This window comes from Rosa chinensis, unplaced genomic scaffold, assembly GCF_002994745.2.
Source record: "Rosa chinensis cultivar Old Blush unplaced genomic scaffold, RchiOBHm-V2 RchiOBHmChr0c12, whole genome shotgun sequence".
Lineage (NCBI taxonomy): Eukaryota > Viridiplantae > Streptophyta > Magnoliopsida > Rosales > Rosaceae > Rosa > Rosa chinensis.
Window position 1 is genome coordinate 244640 of NW_020126826.1, and position 15404 is coordinate 260043.

Sequence of the window (15404 nt, forward strand, 5' to 3'; positions counted from 1 at the left end):
CCCTTCATTTCTTAAAACCTTGAGCCTTAACCCATTACAACCCTTGAAAAGACCTTCTTGATCCTTAAGATGGGACAGCCCTTGATGTGGAGATGAGTTACAAGAGTTGAACCTATGGCTTGGGTCCATCTGTGCAAGTAGTTGGTATCCTTCATGAGATCTTTAAAGAAAATTATACATGTGCTTTCGTTTCTTACATTATGTGATATACTTGCTATCTTTCACATATACTTGAGTGTATAAGCTTTTAAGCATTGCCTTGAATTCTGAGAGAAGAAAGAGTGGATATGCCTTGTGAGGATTGAATCATACTTGTCTGAAACATGCTTAACAGAACCCATCACCATTGTTACAACCAAGTCCTACTTGTGTATGTGAAGATTATGTGTTTTAATTAACTCTCGAATGCCTAAACATTTATTCTTGGTGAAGTGCTAATCTTGGTGTTGTGAAAGTAAGAGATTGCTGAGACAAAAAGTTGAAGGGCTATAGAGTCTGTTTCGTGTCAAGTCTTTAATTTTCGTTGAGTCTTAGTGTGTGTCTTAGTGTGATTTTGCTAAGGGACTAGCAAAAGCTAAGTGTGGGGGAATTTGATAGGAGCATTTTAATGCGACGTTTTACTTGCTTTTCCCTGCATTTTCTGCGTTATTTCCTTAATAAAACCCTGTTTAGGAAAGTTTCCATTCTTTGATTGGGAAAGTTCCTATTTGTAGAAAGTTTCTATTTTTGTAGTTTTTATTTATCATTTTTAGTAAGTTTCCATTTTTAGTAGTTTCTATTTTTCATTTTTAGAAAGTTTCCCACTTTTCATTTTAGGAAAGTTTCTATTTTTCTTACTAGTTTCTATTTTCAGGTCCTTGTCACAAATGAGCTGAAACGAGCTCACAAATGGAGAGAGAAGCTAGCCAACGTTGGAGGGAGACAAGATGAAGTACAAAGGGAAGCACAAATGAGCAGAAATGAAGAAATGAAGCTTTCCTGGTCCAACCAGGAAACCCTGTCCAGAAAAGGAAAGCTTGCCAAAACAAGACTCTTGAGCCAACCATGAATAGAGATCGAATTAATGAAGTGACATGGCATGAGAGAAGCTTCTTGAAGACTCTAGATGATGACATGGCACAAAGGTGGCGCATGGAGGCCCAAGAACTCTCAAGACTTGTTGGATTTTCGGCAAATGGATCAAAAGCCCACAAAGCCCATGCAATTAGGGTTTGTGACGCAATGAAGAAACCCTAGAGATGTTTGCCGTCCAAAATGAAGAGAGAAACAAGGAAAATGACGTGGAAAATCAGAAATTAAAAGGAGATTTTCTAGGGAGATTTTCTAGGGCTATTTTTATGGAAATTCATCAAGAGATAAACCCTAGAATATCTTTTGCCGTCCAAGCCAAGAGGAAAAGAAGGAAGTTGCCGTGTGAATTAAAAGAAAACCCTAGAGAATTCGGCAAGGAGATATTCAAGGGAGAAATAAAAGGAAAGAGAAAAAGGTGGAGACCAAGAAAAGCTCAAAAGAAGTCTAGATACATTCCTTAATTCCCTAAAGGAAGTTTGGCCGAATTGAACTACAAAAATCAGAATTATATCAAGGGAATTTCGGCAAGATTATTTAGGGAATTAAATGGAATTTTGTGATTGGTTGAACCACCTCATAGGGCTTATTTGGCAAGATATTATTGGAGGAAATTATGTGGAATTTTCAGATTAATTCCATAAGGTTTACACGGCTTGGAGAGCAAGTTGGCCGTCCCCTATATAACCTCCCCTCTTCTCAACGTTTTGGAGTTCCAAGCTCCATTCTTTACGTTTACACTTTGAGAAAATAATTCAGAAAACTCTTTAGACTAGCCGTGCTCCTCTCCATCCTCTAGGGCAACCACGAAGTGCAAGCAAGGCCAAGGAAGAAGAAGACAAGCCGTGCACACCATCCACCCTCCACCTTGAAGATTGCTTTCGAAATTCAAGAGACCACATCATCACTTCATTCATCTCATCTTCATCACGGTGTAATCCGATTCTCCTTGTACCTTTGCTTTGTATTTTCGTTGGTTTTGCCTTAGTTGACACATATGTATGAACAAGTATTGTTTTCTGAAATTTTATGATGAATTGTTAATTTTCAGATTCATATATTGCGATTTATGGTTGCTTTTGTGTGAGTGTTCGATTAAATTTGCATGATAGATAACTTTTGTATTTTAATCTTATGTGGTTGCAAACACTTAGGGTTTTGATATAATTGGTGCTACGAATTTAAGAACATGAATCAACTTTTTGGTTTTGTGTTCTTGGATCGATAAGTAGTAAAGGTTTTGTACAAAAACCGAATTTAATCAAAGAAGATTGCAATTAGGTGGACTTTTTCATACTAAGTTGCACATTTGAGTTGATAGCCTTTCTAGGTGCTTAATGCGTTAAACATGACATGATTGACTAGCTTTCTAGGGTTTGATTGCATGTTTGATAGGATTAATCTAGGTGCTTTCGCTTAGGTTAATTAGCATTGAAAGTAAAATATGGGAAATTGTTTGCTTTTGAACGTTTCACATGATCAACTCCTCTTGCATGACTATGATGAACAATGATGAACTTGAATCAATTTTAATCATGAGTTTCGACTTTGATCTTTGTTCTTACATTCCATTTATATTTTTATGTTTTTGCGTTTTTAATTATTTAGTTAGCTTTTATTTTCGAAAATAGAAAACCAAAATCAAAAATCCCCCCTTTTTCGTAAATATGTATATATTTTGTTTTATTTTTGTAAATATTATACTTTGTTTTAATTTTAATTGTTTAATTGTTTGACAATGACAGGTGTACCCTCAATCCCCGGAATAGAACGATCCCTACTTACTTTATACTACTAATGACATTTCAGGGTTAAATTGGTCGCTCAACAAAAGCGACATCAAGTTCCATACACTTTAGAAAAAAATCAGAAAATCTTCTTAGCATAGCCGTGAGTTTCTCCATCCTCTAGTCATCTCCACGAGTTCAAGCAAGGCCAAGGGAGAAGAAGCATAGCCGTGAGCATCCATCATCCATCTCCAACCTTGAAGCTTGCTTTCGAGATTCAAGAGACCACCACATCAATCGTTCATCACCATCTCCATCTCACGGTGTAATCCGATTCTCCTTTGTAACCTTTGCTTTGAATTTCGTTGGTTATGAACTAGTTGACATATGTGTTTGAACAAATATTAATTTCTGGAATTTTTATGATTAATTGAGAATTTTCAGATTCATATTATTGTTCTTCGAGAGTTGCTTATGTGGGTTTGTTTAATTAAATTTGCGTTATAGATAACTTTTGTATTTTAATCTTATGTGGTTGCAAACACTTAGGGTTTCAATATAATTGGTGCTAGGTTTAAGAACATGAAATCGACTTTTCGTTTTGTGTAAACTTGAATCAAAGTAGTAAAGGTTTTGTACAAAGATCGAATTTAATTAACGAGGATACATTCCTACATTCCCTAAAGAGTTTTGGCCGAATTTGGAAGCATAAAATCAGAAATTATCTCTTTATTTCGGCAAGAATTATTTAGGGAATTAATATTGGAATTTTGTGATTGGTTGAACCACCTCATAGGGCTTATGTGGCAAGAAATCATTGGAGGAAATTGTGTGGAGGAAGCAAGCTATTGCCGTGAGTTTCTCTAGGGTTTTGGACGGCTTGGAGACCTAGGGGCCGTCCCCTATATATTCTCACACTTTCTCAACGCAAGGAGTCCCCACTTTACGTTTTACACTTTGAAGAAAAATCAGAAAACTCTCTCTAGCCTAGCCGTGTTCATCTCCATCCTCTAGGGCAACCACGAAGTTCAAGCAAGGCCAAGGAAGAAGAAGACAAGCCGTGCACATCATCCATCACCATCCTTGAAGATTGCTTTCGAAATTCAAGAGACCATTCATCACTTCATTCATCTCATCCTCATCACGGTGTAATCCGATTCTCCTTGTAACCTTTGCTTTGTAATTTTCGTTGGTTATGCCTTAGTTGACACAATTGTTCGAACAAATATTTATTTCTAAAATTTTATGATTGATTGTTAATTTTCAGATTCATATATTGTGATTTATGGTTGCTTTTGTGTGAGTGTTTGATTAAATTTACATGATAGAAATCTTTTGTATGATAATCTTGAATGGTTCGAAACATTGAGGGTTTTTATGTGAATGTTGCTACGAATTTGAGAACATGGATCAACTTTTTGGTTTTGTGTTCTTGAATCAATAAGTAGTAAAGGTTTTGTACAAAAACCGAATTTAATCAAAGAAGATTGCAATTACGTGGACTTTTTCATACTAAGTAATAGGAGCATAAAATGCGACGTTTATAATGTTTAAACCCTATATTTTGCTAAGTTATTTCCTTTATCTTGATCAATTTAACTTAGTTAGTGTTTTGCAGGTGTAAATGGAGTCTCAAAGTCCAAAAGTGGCTAAGGAAGGCACAAGTGGCGCAGAAATGAAGAAATGGAAGTTCTCCCAGTTTGACTAGGAAAAGGAATCCTAGTTGGAGTAGGAATCAGAAGCTGACTTGGATTCAAACTCTTAAGTCGCGGAAATTAGAAGTTCTACTTGGACAGGGAAACCCAATTCTACTCAAATAAGGAATCCTAGTGTGATAAGGAGTCCCTGTTGGATAAGGATTACTCAAGAAGGTTCCGGAAGAGTGTAGAAGCATCTCGGAAAAGGAAGCAGTATTCAACTAGGAAACCTACTTGCATATGGAGTTCTACTCATACTAGGAGAGCTATGGAACATTCATGAAGTATCTAGAAGACTCAAGAAGACCATATGCCGTACACATGGAAGAGAAAGCAACAAGAGATTCGAATTACAAAGCAATGTGGAATTTGGACTTCTTGTTGAGTAAGGATTGGAATTCTGTGAGATTCTTGAGGGTTCTTGAAGGTTCTTGACGTTTCTACTTCATAATAGGCGTGCAAGGCATGTGAGAGGCATGTGATGTGAAGGAAAACCGAATTGGACTCAACTTGTGCATTAAAAGTCAAATCCATTACAGATTCGGAAATCTGCCTGTGCAGATCAGTCAACTTCAACGGAGTGTCATAAATCGTTCAGAGCTCAGAAAATTATGATCTTTATATGGTTGGAAAGCTACGGATGTCTAGTTTCCAGAGCGTTTTACGGTTCATCAATAGCTATTTTCTAGAGGAAGTTATGGCCGTTTTAGTGGACTGAGGTCAATCCTGCCGGAAATCTGTTTTGGGAGAAAGAAGTCCTAAATCAACACGAACTAAGAGAAACCAAGTAGAAACGAATTGGGAGTGCCTTGAGACGTTCTACTATATATACCTTGTGTATTAGACATTCAGGGGTCGCACATTATTCTCCACAATTTCGTTTCTCACCGGTTTGCTCTTGAGTTTCAGGTTTTCGCTACTTCAAGTTCCTAGCCGTGCCATCCTCCATCCTTGCCGTGATCTTCACCTTGTGCCACTACCTTGGAGCTGCTTTGGGTCTTTGGGACGTGATCAAGGGTTGTTCTACCATCTTCCCTATGTTTTCTTCACGGTTTAGTATGCTTGTAGTTGTAATTTTCTGTTTTGATTCTTTTAAGAGTGAAACCGAAACTATGAGTTAACAATCTGATTTTTGAATGCAATTTTGATGTTCTTTTCAATGATTGATTGGTTTATGTGTGTTTGATCTTTATTAGTTGCCGAAATATGGAATGATAATCTGGTTTTGTTTTATGGAGAACTTTTATGTGTTCTTGTTCTTTGGTGCGCAACATAGAATGATTGCATGTAATTGGAGCTAGTAATTAGGTGAACGCTTGTTGATCCTAGTTCAATATGGTAGTAAAGGCTTTGTACAAAGGTCGAGATCAGATTATGCATGTAATGAAAAGACTTGCTTTGAGTACTTGAATTTGCATGTTTATTGACTAAACTTTCACTTGTTCTTAATGATTTGAATGCATGAGATCATGAGTTGCTTTGATTGTGTGATACTTGCATTTGAATTATATTGTTTAGGCGCTTGTTCTACTCAATTGTGTAAAGGGAAGTCATATAAGGGACATCGGGCGCTTGTAACTTTGTTTCTTGGTTGATATCGTTCCATGGTAACTAAAAGATTAAAGATTGCATGAATGGATTGTTCTTGATTAATTCTTGAAAAATTGTTCTTCGAAAATTCTTCTTTTCCCACCTATGTAAATAAACGTTTTTGTTCTTGATTATTTTCTGAAAAATTTATGTTTTCAATCTTCAAAAACCCCCCATCTTTATGTTTTCTTGTTTGTGTAAATAAATAAAATTAACTTAGAATTTTTAGGTAGCATGTTCATATAAATAATAAAATAAAAATAAAAATAAAATAAAAATAAATGTTTTTAAATTCGTGAATAGTGAGTCCGTGAATAGTAAATATGTGTTAGTGTTTTCTAGGAATTATTTTGGTGGTTTTTAGGGATTTGTTTTGTGTTTTTTAGGAGTTCCTAAATTTTAGGGATTCTTTGGTGTTTTATAGGAAAAGTAGTTAGAGTTAGTTTTGACTTAGTATTTTGTGTTTGACTTAGTCAATAATTTGTTTTCTTAGTAATTAAGTAATCCTAATTAGTATATAACTAGGAATCCTTGTTGTATATGGATTTGTAAATAGGAGTAGGATTTCCATAACCTTTTCTAACTCAAATTCTCTCTTTCTTTCGAATTCTATGTATATATATACTTGTATATTTTGTTGTTCTCTCATTCCTTGCTCTTTAATTCGTGATACATGTATGTGTGCTCTCTAATTCTTTGTTGTTCCTTTGTTGTTTCGAAAATCTATGCATGCTTGTACTTGTAAAAATTCTAATTTTCGTGAAACTTGTAAATTTGTATATTCTTGTCTTTAATTTGTTTCTCACATGTTAGCACCCTCAATCCCCGGTTTAGAACGATCCCTGCTTACTCTATACTAACGCTCGACATTTTCAGGGTTTAAATTGGCGAATGCTTTTGCACGTATCAATTTTTGGCGCCGTTGCCGGGGATTGAAAAGTCTTCATGTGATGAAAACGCCACTAAGGTATGATTTTGGTAAGGGATTTTGAACTATTATGGAATAGGTGAAGTCTCGTTTGTTGATATTAGCCTTAACCCCTTATTAGCACCTGATTCAGGTCTTTTAAGGTTGAGGGCGGCTTTTATTAACACTTGAAAAATGTCTTGCACTTAGGCCTTTTCTTATCTAAGTAAGTATAGCCTATGTGAAATGGTGACTAGGAAGGGGACAACGTCCATGATGGGTTTTGAATCCAGAAGTGCAATCAAACGAGCCTAAACCACTATGTGGGAGTAGCTTGTGCCAAAATGGTTTCTACCTCTCGTGTTCGTCCTCCCCCGCACTGGCCATTTCAGTAAGGTTGCCCAAAGGATTTGAGAAGAAATATGTGTGGAGGCAAGGACTTGGGCCGCACGTCCAAAACAATGGTTCATTATGTCTTATTGAAGTCATACACTTAAACAATTTTCGAAAGAATTGGTTTTGGTAAGAAGGATGTGAGTCATAACGGAATAGGTGAGAGTTCTTTTATTAATACTTGTCAATCAACTCCTTTTATCTCTGCGGCGCACCTTAGTAACACAGGGTGTCTAGGTTGATTGGATACGAGAAGTGCTTACAAGAGGGCCAAAACCACTATGTGGGAGTAGCTCCGCCAAAATCGTTCCTCTACTACCTCGCTCTGTGCCAAAAGAGTTACCAAAAGATAAAGGGGGGGAGACTTGTATTAACATTAGAATCTCTGGGCCGCACGTCCAAACCTTGACTTGCAAAACTCTTATTGAAATTGGTTAAGTCGAAAATTGTAGAAGATTGTAACTAACCACTATAAAATTTTCGTTGGCCTTGTGTATACTTGTTTATATGTGACGTTTTTGATGTGTGTACCTTGGTCCACGTCTTGTTTATATCTTACTAACTATATTCTTTCATTCTATAACAGGATCAATGAATGTCTGGATCGTCTGAACCACCCAAGTACACCAAAACGCCCCTCCACGTCATTCAAGCACGGATTGAAAAGCTTAAGAAAAACTCGGATCTCTTTGACGTCCAAGTTACCACTCTGATACGTGCAAAAGCAATCGCCAATTTAAACCCTGAAAATGTCGAGCGTTAGTATAGGATAAGCAGGGATCGTTCAAGCCGGGGATTGAGGGTGCTAACATGTGAGCAACAAATTAAAAGAAAGAATATACAAATTCACACGAAAATTATAAGAACATATACAAGTTAAGTTAGAATTAAATTAGAAATCCATATACAACACAAATACAAACAACAAATTCTAGTTAAATTCTAACTACACAAATTCATGTATAACACAAACACAAATTACTATTCACGAAAACACTATTCACGGAATTAAATTATATTTTCAGATTATTTACATATTATTTAAGTTTACATGCTATCTAAAAATCCTAAAATTAATTTTATATATTTACACAAACAAGAAAACATAAAGATGGGGGGTTTTTGAAGATTAAAAACAGAAAATTTCCAGAAAATAAAGATTAAAATCGTTTCTATACATAGGTGGGAAAAGAAGAATTTTGGAAAACAATTTATCAAGAACCTTTCAAGAACAACATATTCATGCATCCCTTAATCTTGTTAATTACCATGGACGATATCAACCAAGAAACAAAGATCAACGCAACCAATGTCCCTTATTTTACTTCCCTTTACTTAGTCAATTAAGCAACGCACTTAATCCAACATATTTCGAAAACAGGTATCACACAATCAACGCAACTCATGATCTCATGCATTCGAATCATTAAGAACAAGTGAAAGTTTAGTCAATAAACATGCAAATTCAAGTACTCAACGCAAGTCAATTCATCACATGCATAATCTGATCTCGACCTTTGTCCAAAGCCTTCACTACCATATTGAATTAGGGTCACAACGCATGAACCTAATTACTAGCTCCAATTACATGCAATCATCCTAAGCGTGCACTCAAAGAACAAAAACATGCAAAAGTTATCTATAAAACAAAATCAGATTATCAATCCATGAATTCGGCAACCAACAAGCATTCAAGACACACAAACACATCAAACATCAAAAAGAACATCAAAATTGCATCCAAAAATCAGAAAGTTAACTCATGGTTTCGGTTTTACACAAAGAAAATCAAAACAGAAATTTCTATCTAACAAGTTACAAAACCGAGAAGAAAACATGGTGAAGATGGTAAGAACAACCCTTAGACACATCCCAAGGTCCAACGCAGATCCAAGGCGGCGGTACAAAGTGAAGATCACGGCAAAGATGGAGGATGGCACGGCTAGAACTTGCAAGACGCGAAAACCTGAAACTCAAGAGCAAACCGGTGAGAAACGAAATTGTGGAGAATAAAGTGTCACCCCTGGACGTCTAATACACAAGATATATATATTAGAACGTCCTAAGGCACTCCCAATTCGTTTCTACTTGGTTTCTCTTAGTTCGTGTTGATTTAGGACTTCTTTCTCACAAAACAGATTTCCGGCAGGATTGACCTCAGTCCACTAAAACATCCATAACTTCCTCTAGAAAATAGCTATTGACAAACCGTAAAAAGCTCTGGAAACTAGACATCCGTAGCTTTCCAACCATATAAAGATCATAATTTTCTGAGCTCTGAGCGATTTTTGACACTCCGTTGAAGTTGACTGATCTGCACAGGCAGATTTCCGAATCTGTAATGGATTTGTCTTTTAATGCACAAGTTGAGTCCAATTCGATTTTCTTTCATATCACATGCCTCTCACATGTCTTCCACGCCTATTCTGAAGTAGAAACGTCAAGAACTCCCTAGAACCTTCAAGAATCTCACGTAATTCTAATCCTTACTCAACAAGAAGTCCAAATTCCACATTGCTTTGTAATTCGAATCTCTTGTTGCTTCCTCTTCCATGTGCACGGCATATGACCTTCTTGAGACTTCTAGATACTTCATGATCGTTCCATAGCTCTCCTAGTATGAGTAGAACTCCATATGCAAGTAGGTTTCCTAGTTGAATACAAACTTCTTTTCTGCGATGCTTCTACACTCTTCCGGAACCTTCTTGAGTAATCCTTATCCAACAGGGACTCCTTGTCACACTAGGATTCCTTATCTGAGTAGAATTGGGTTTCCCTGTCCAAGTAGAACTTCTAATTTCCGCGACTTAAGAGTTTGAATCCAAGTCAGCTTCTGATTCCTACTCCAACTAGGATTCCTTTTCCTAGTCAAACTGGGAGAACTTCCATTTCTTCATTTCTCTTCACTTTTCTGCTTCACTTGTGCCTTCCTTAGCCATTTTCGGACCTTGAGACTCCATTTTCACCTGAAAAACACTAACGAAGTTAAATTGATCAAGATAAAGGAAATAACTTAGCAAAATATAGGGTTTAAACATTATTAACGTCGCATTTTATGCTCCTATCAAATTCCCCCACACTTAGCTTTTGCTAGTCCCTTAGCAAAATCAACATAACAAACCAAAAGACTAAGAAACAAAACAAAGACTAACGAAAATAAACTAAGTATGGAAACGAAAAACACTAAGACTCAAGACTCAAAACAAACAAACATATAACACAAAAAGACTTAAACGAAAATCAAAACCAAAAACAAAGACCAAGACGTTGACACACACAATGACCTCTAAGCCCTTTAACATATTGTCTCAGAAATCTCTTACTTTCAAGTCACTAAGATTAGCACTTAACCAAGCATCACATCTTCAAGATATTCAAGAGCTAATTACAAAATATAATCCACATATAAGCATGTAAGACTTGGGGGTAAACAATGGTGATGGGTGTAGCTCAACACATTTCAAACAAGTCATGATTCAAAACTCACATGGATATATCACTCTTTCTTCTCTCAGATTCAAGGCTCATGCTTAAAAGCTTATCACTCAAGTATATGTGAAAGATAATCAAGTGTATCACATATGTATAAGAAACGAAAGCACATATATTATTTTTCAAAGATCTCATGAAAGATATCAACTACTTGCACAGATGAACCCAAGCCATAAGTTCAACAGTCATGACTCATCTCCACAGATCAAAGGCTGTCCCATCTTAAGGATCAAAGAGGTCTTACAATTCAAGGTTGTAATGGGGCCAAGGCTTAAGGTTAAAAGAAACGAAGGGATAGGAAAATCACAAAGTATCCTAAAAACCTAGTAGAGCACTCGTTGATGTAGAGAGACCAATTTCAAACTCCACCTTGTGTTGTAGACGCCAAGTATCCTCCAAAGCGTTATAAAAGGCCAAGTGTCATCATGTTGGGTCCAAACTTCATTCTAACCTTCTCTTGAACAAGCGTGAATAGGACAAAGACCAAATTTTTCAACAATGGGCCTTCAATTCAAAGTAAACTCCAAATCCACTAAGCATAGGGGACTAAAATCCATAAACATAAAACAATAATACATTTTTTTTTTTAAATTGCCGAAATATTTCCTTTTTTTCTTTTTCTTTTATGATTTCAAATTATTTTTTTTCTCAGCAATTACATACACTTTTTCTCTTATGGACAAGTCTACCCCCACACTTGAACTTCTTCATGTCTTCAAAATTCTTCCTTGACGCCAAAACTCCAAGCACAGTCTCAGAAATATGCTCCACTAAGTCTTTAGAACAGAGGGTAAGGATATAACTATACTAGGGTTAAGGGTTAAGGAATTTTGAGGGTGATGAAAGAAAAGGCTCAATGTAGGCTCAAAATGGTTAAACTAGGGGAGTCCCACGACGGGCACAATTAGGGACACAGGCTATATTTGGCAATGGTGGTAAAATCCTAAGTAAGTACCTTTATCCTTTCCAGAATCAGGGCCATATATTGATCATAAACGTCTCAACAAGCATAACAGTGAATTCTAGCATTCTCTAGTCCATCAAACTTAATCTATGGCAAGTAATCAATCAAGATGAAAGAATAATGAGATCAACAAAATCATCGCCAAGAAAATAAGAGTATAATCATTTTTCATTAATCACTCACAAAGAAAGGGCACATGGCTCAAATTCTCACAAGGGATATCATGAATCATAACTTATCTTCCACATGTTCATATTATGTACCAAAGTTACGCATGCATCATATCTACTACACATTCATATGCTTTCATACATCATAATTAACCAAAGAATATCATCAAACATTATCTCAATCTTGTGATCCTCTTTTAGCCTTAATTTCAGAGATATAAGCTCATCCTAGACAGTTAAAAGGGTATCCTAAGACTCAAAACACAAAAAAAAAAAAACAAAAAAACAAAAACAAAATTTTTTTTTTTTTTTTGAACAGTGACGAGATTTTTTTTATTATTATTAAAGTGACGAAAATAATTTTTTTTTTTTTTTTTAAGACCACAAAACTAACTATCTAAAAACAAAGTGAAACGTTAAACCCTTCCCCCACACTTAAATCATGCATTGTCCTCAATGTATAAACAATTATATAGCATACAAAGCAACAATCAAGCATGGCATAAGACATAACGCATGAAATCCTAAAACAAATAAAAATTTACGAAAAATAAAAGAGAGAGAAGAGTTCAAGAAAACAAATCTGCGTTGATGGCTCCTCCACAGCTACGGTTGAAATGGGTTGCCTCCCATGCAGCGCTTAATGTTTAAAGTCTTTCAGCCTAGACTTGTACCTCCATTTATTCCAATATATACACATAACAAAACATCACAAGTATGGATATATACAAGACCAACGAAATTTAATGTATATATTTACAAGTTTTACAATTTTTACAATTTTTAAGTAGTTAACTCCAATAAGGAGTCGTGAATCAAGGTTTAGACACACGGCCCAAAGATTCTAATTTTAATACAAGTCTCCCTTCCCTTTATCTTTTGGTAACTCTTTTCACACAGAGCTAGGTAGTAGAGGAACGATTTTGGCGGAGCTCAGCTCACTTGATTAGCAGGGGACGAGACCCTTTGCTAGCACATCTCGTATCTAATCAACCTAGACACCCTATGCTAATAAAGTTTGCCTACTTGATAAAGAAAACTTTGACAAGTATTAACAAGAGAATATTTCACCTAGTCCATTATGACTCACAACTTCTTACCAAACCCAACTATTCTAAAAAATTGTCTAAGTATATGACTTCAATAAGACATCATGAACCAAGCTTTGGACGTGCGGCCCAAGTCCTTGTCTCCACACAAATTTCCTTTCAAATCTTTTGGGCAACCTTACTGAAATGGCCAGGTGGGGGAGGACGAACAAGAGAGGTAAAATCCATTTTGGCATGAGCTACTCCCACATAGTGGTTTAGGCCCATTTGAATGCACTTCTGGAAAAAAAAACCTGTCATGAACGTTGTCCCTTTCCTAGACACCATCCCACATAGGCTATACTTACTTAGATAAGAAAAGTCCTAAGTGCAAGACATTTTTCAAGTGTTAATAAAAGCCGCCCTCAACCTTAAGAGACCTGAATCAGGTACTCATAAGGGGTTAAGGCTAGTATCAACAAACGAGACTTCACCTATTCCATAATAGTTCAAAATCCCTTACCAAAATCATACCTTAGTGGCGTTTTCATCACATGAAGACTTTTCAATCCCCGGCAACGGCGCCACACTCCACTTCAATTTCGTGAGCTTCAATTAGATAGTGAAGGGAATAGAGTAGAGGGAGGATCAGAAGCTTCTGACACTTCAGTTGTTCCATCACCACACCAAACGCCACCTCCATCACCTCGTGCACTCTTAGTCATTCAACCACCACCACCACCAATGGCTCTCACCATCAGGCAACTCTCTACATCTGTGATCCCACCTGGTGGCGTTCCAACTTGTATAACCTACCCTGCTGCAGCTGAGGGGGCAACAGCTGATTTTGAATTGAAGTCTGGGCTACTTCATCGTCTTCCTACATTCCATGGACTCTCTATGGAAGATCCCAACAACCACTTGATGGAATTTCAGTTCATCTGCACTAGCATGAAGCCTCAAGGAGCTGATGAGCATATTTTGAAGTTGAAGGCCTTCCCATTTTCGTTGGCTGACAAGGCAAAGCAATGGCTTTATGAATTGCCAAGTGGACGGATTACATCTTGGGCTGATATGATGAAGGCGTTTCTTGAGAAGTATTTCCCTACATCTCGCATCATCATGCTTAGGAAGAAGATAAGTGGAATCCAACAAGGGCAAGATGAGTCCTACGCAGATTACTATGAAAGGTTCAAGTCTCTCACCACTCAATGCCCTCAACATGGCATGAAGGATGAGACCTTGCTCACTTGTTTTTATGATGGACTCACCAACTTGGAAAGAGACATGCTAGATGCAGTGATAGGAGCATTTTAATGCGACGTTTTAACTGCATTTCCCTACACTTTTCTGCGCCATTTCCTTGAAAAATCCCTGTTTGGGAAAGTTTCCATTCTTTGATTGGGAAAGTTCCTTATTGTAGAAAGTTTCCATTTTTGTCTTCATTTCTCATTTCTCATTTCTCATTTCTCATTTCTCATTTCTCATTTCTGGAAAGTTTCTATTTTTCATTTTTAGTAAGTTTCTATTTTCTCATTTTTAGAAACTTTCCATTTCTCAATTTTAGAAAGTTTCTATTTTTCAAATTAGGTAAGTTTCCATTTTTCATATTAGTTTCTATTTTCAGGACCTCCGAGCTAGAAAGTGGAAATGAACGCACAAATGGAAAGAGGAGCTTGCGAACATCAAGACGAACGAACATGAGAGAAAATGGCCCACACATTTGAGCAGAAATGAAGAAACAAGCTTTCCTAGTCCAACCAGGAAATCCTACAAAATGGAGGAAGGCTTCCCTAGCAAGTTTCCAACGCAACCATGAAAAAGAAATGGAAAAATAATGTGTTTTGCGTTGGAAAATGAGAAGGCTTGAAGATGAAGCAACGAGGCCCAAGAACTCTTTGGATTTTCGGCAAATTGGATAAAGGCCCATCAAAGCCCATGACATTAGGGTTTGTGACGCAAACCCTAGCACTAAAGTTGTTGTTGCCGTGAAATCCTAGAGAGAAACAAGGAAGATGACGTGGAAAATCAGAAAATAATAAGAAGATTTCGGTGGAGATTTTCTAGGGTTATTTTTATGGAAATAAATCAAGAGATAAAACCCTAGAAGACCTAGCCGTCCAAGCCAAGAGGAAAACAAGGGGATGCCGTGCAAACCCTAGGGAATTCGGCAAAAGATAATGAAGAGAAAAACAAGGGTTTTGCCGTGAGGAAAAATCAGAAAAAAATAAAGAGATTTCGTGGAGATTTCTTAGGGAGCTTTTAAAGGAAAGAGAATATGTGTTGAACACAAAAAGCTCTCAAAGGAGTCTAGGTTCGTCCCCCTTTATTCTCTAAGTATATTGTTGCCGAAATTGGTGAAGGAAAT

At 36.6% G+C, this 15404-nt stretch overlaps 1 non-coding gene across 1 annotated transcript; it reads right to left on the reverse strand.

The window, feature by feature from the left end:
• Window positions 1-14158: 14158 nt before the first annotated feature.
• Window positions 14159-14265, reverse strand: LOC112181239. Its single transcript, XR_002928732.1, has one exon. It is a non-coding gene; the product is annotated as a small nucleolar RNA R71 (small nucleolar RNA).
• Between the last annotated feature and the right edge of the window lie 1139 nt (window positions 14266-15404).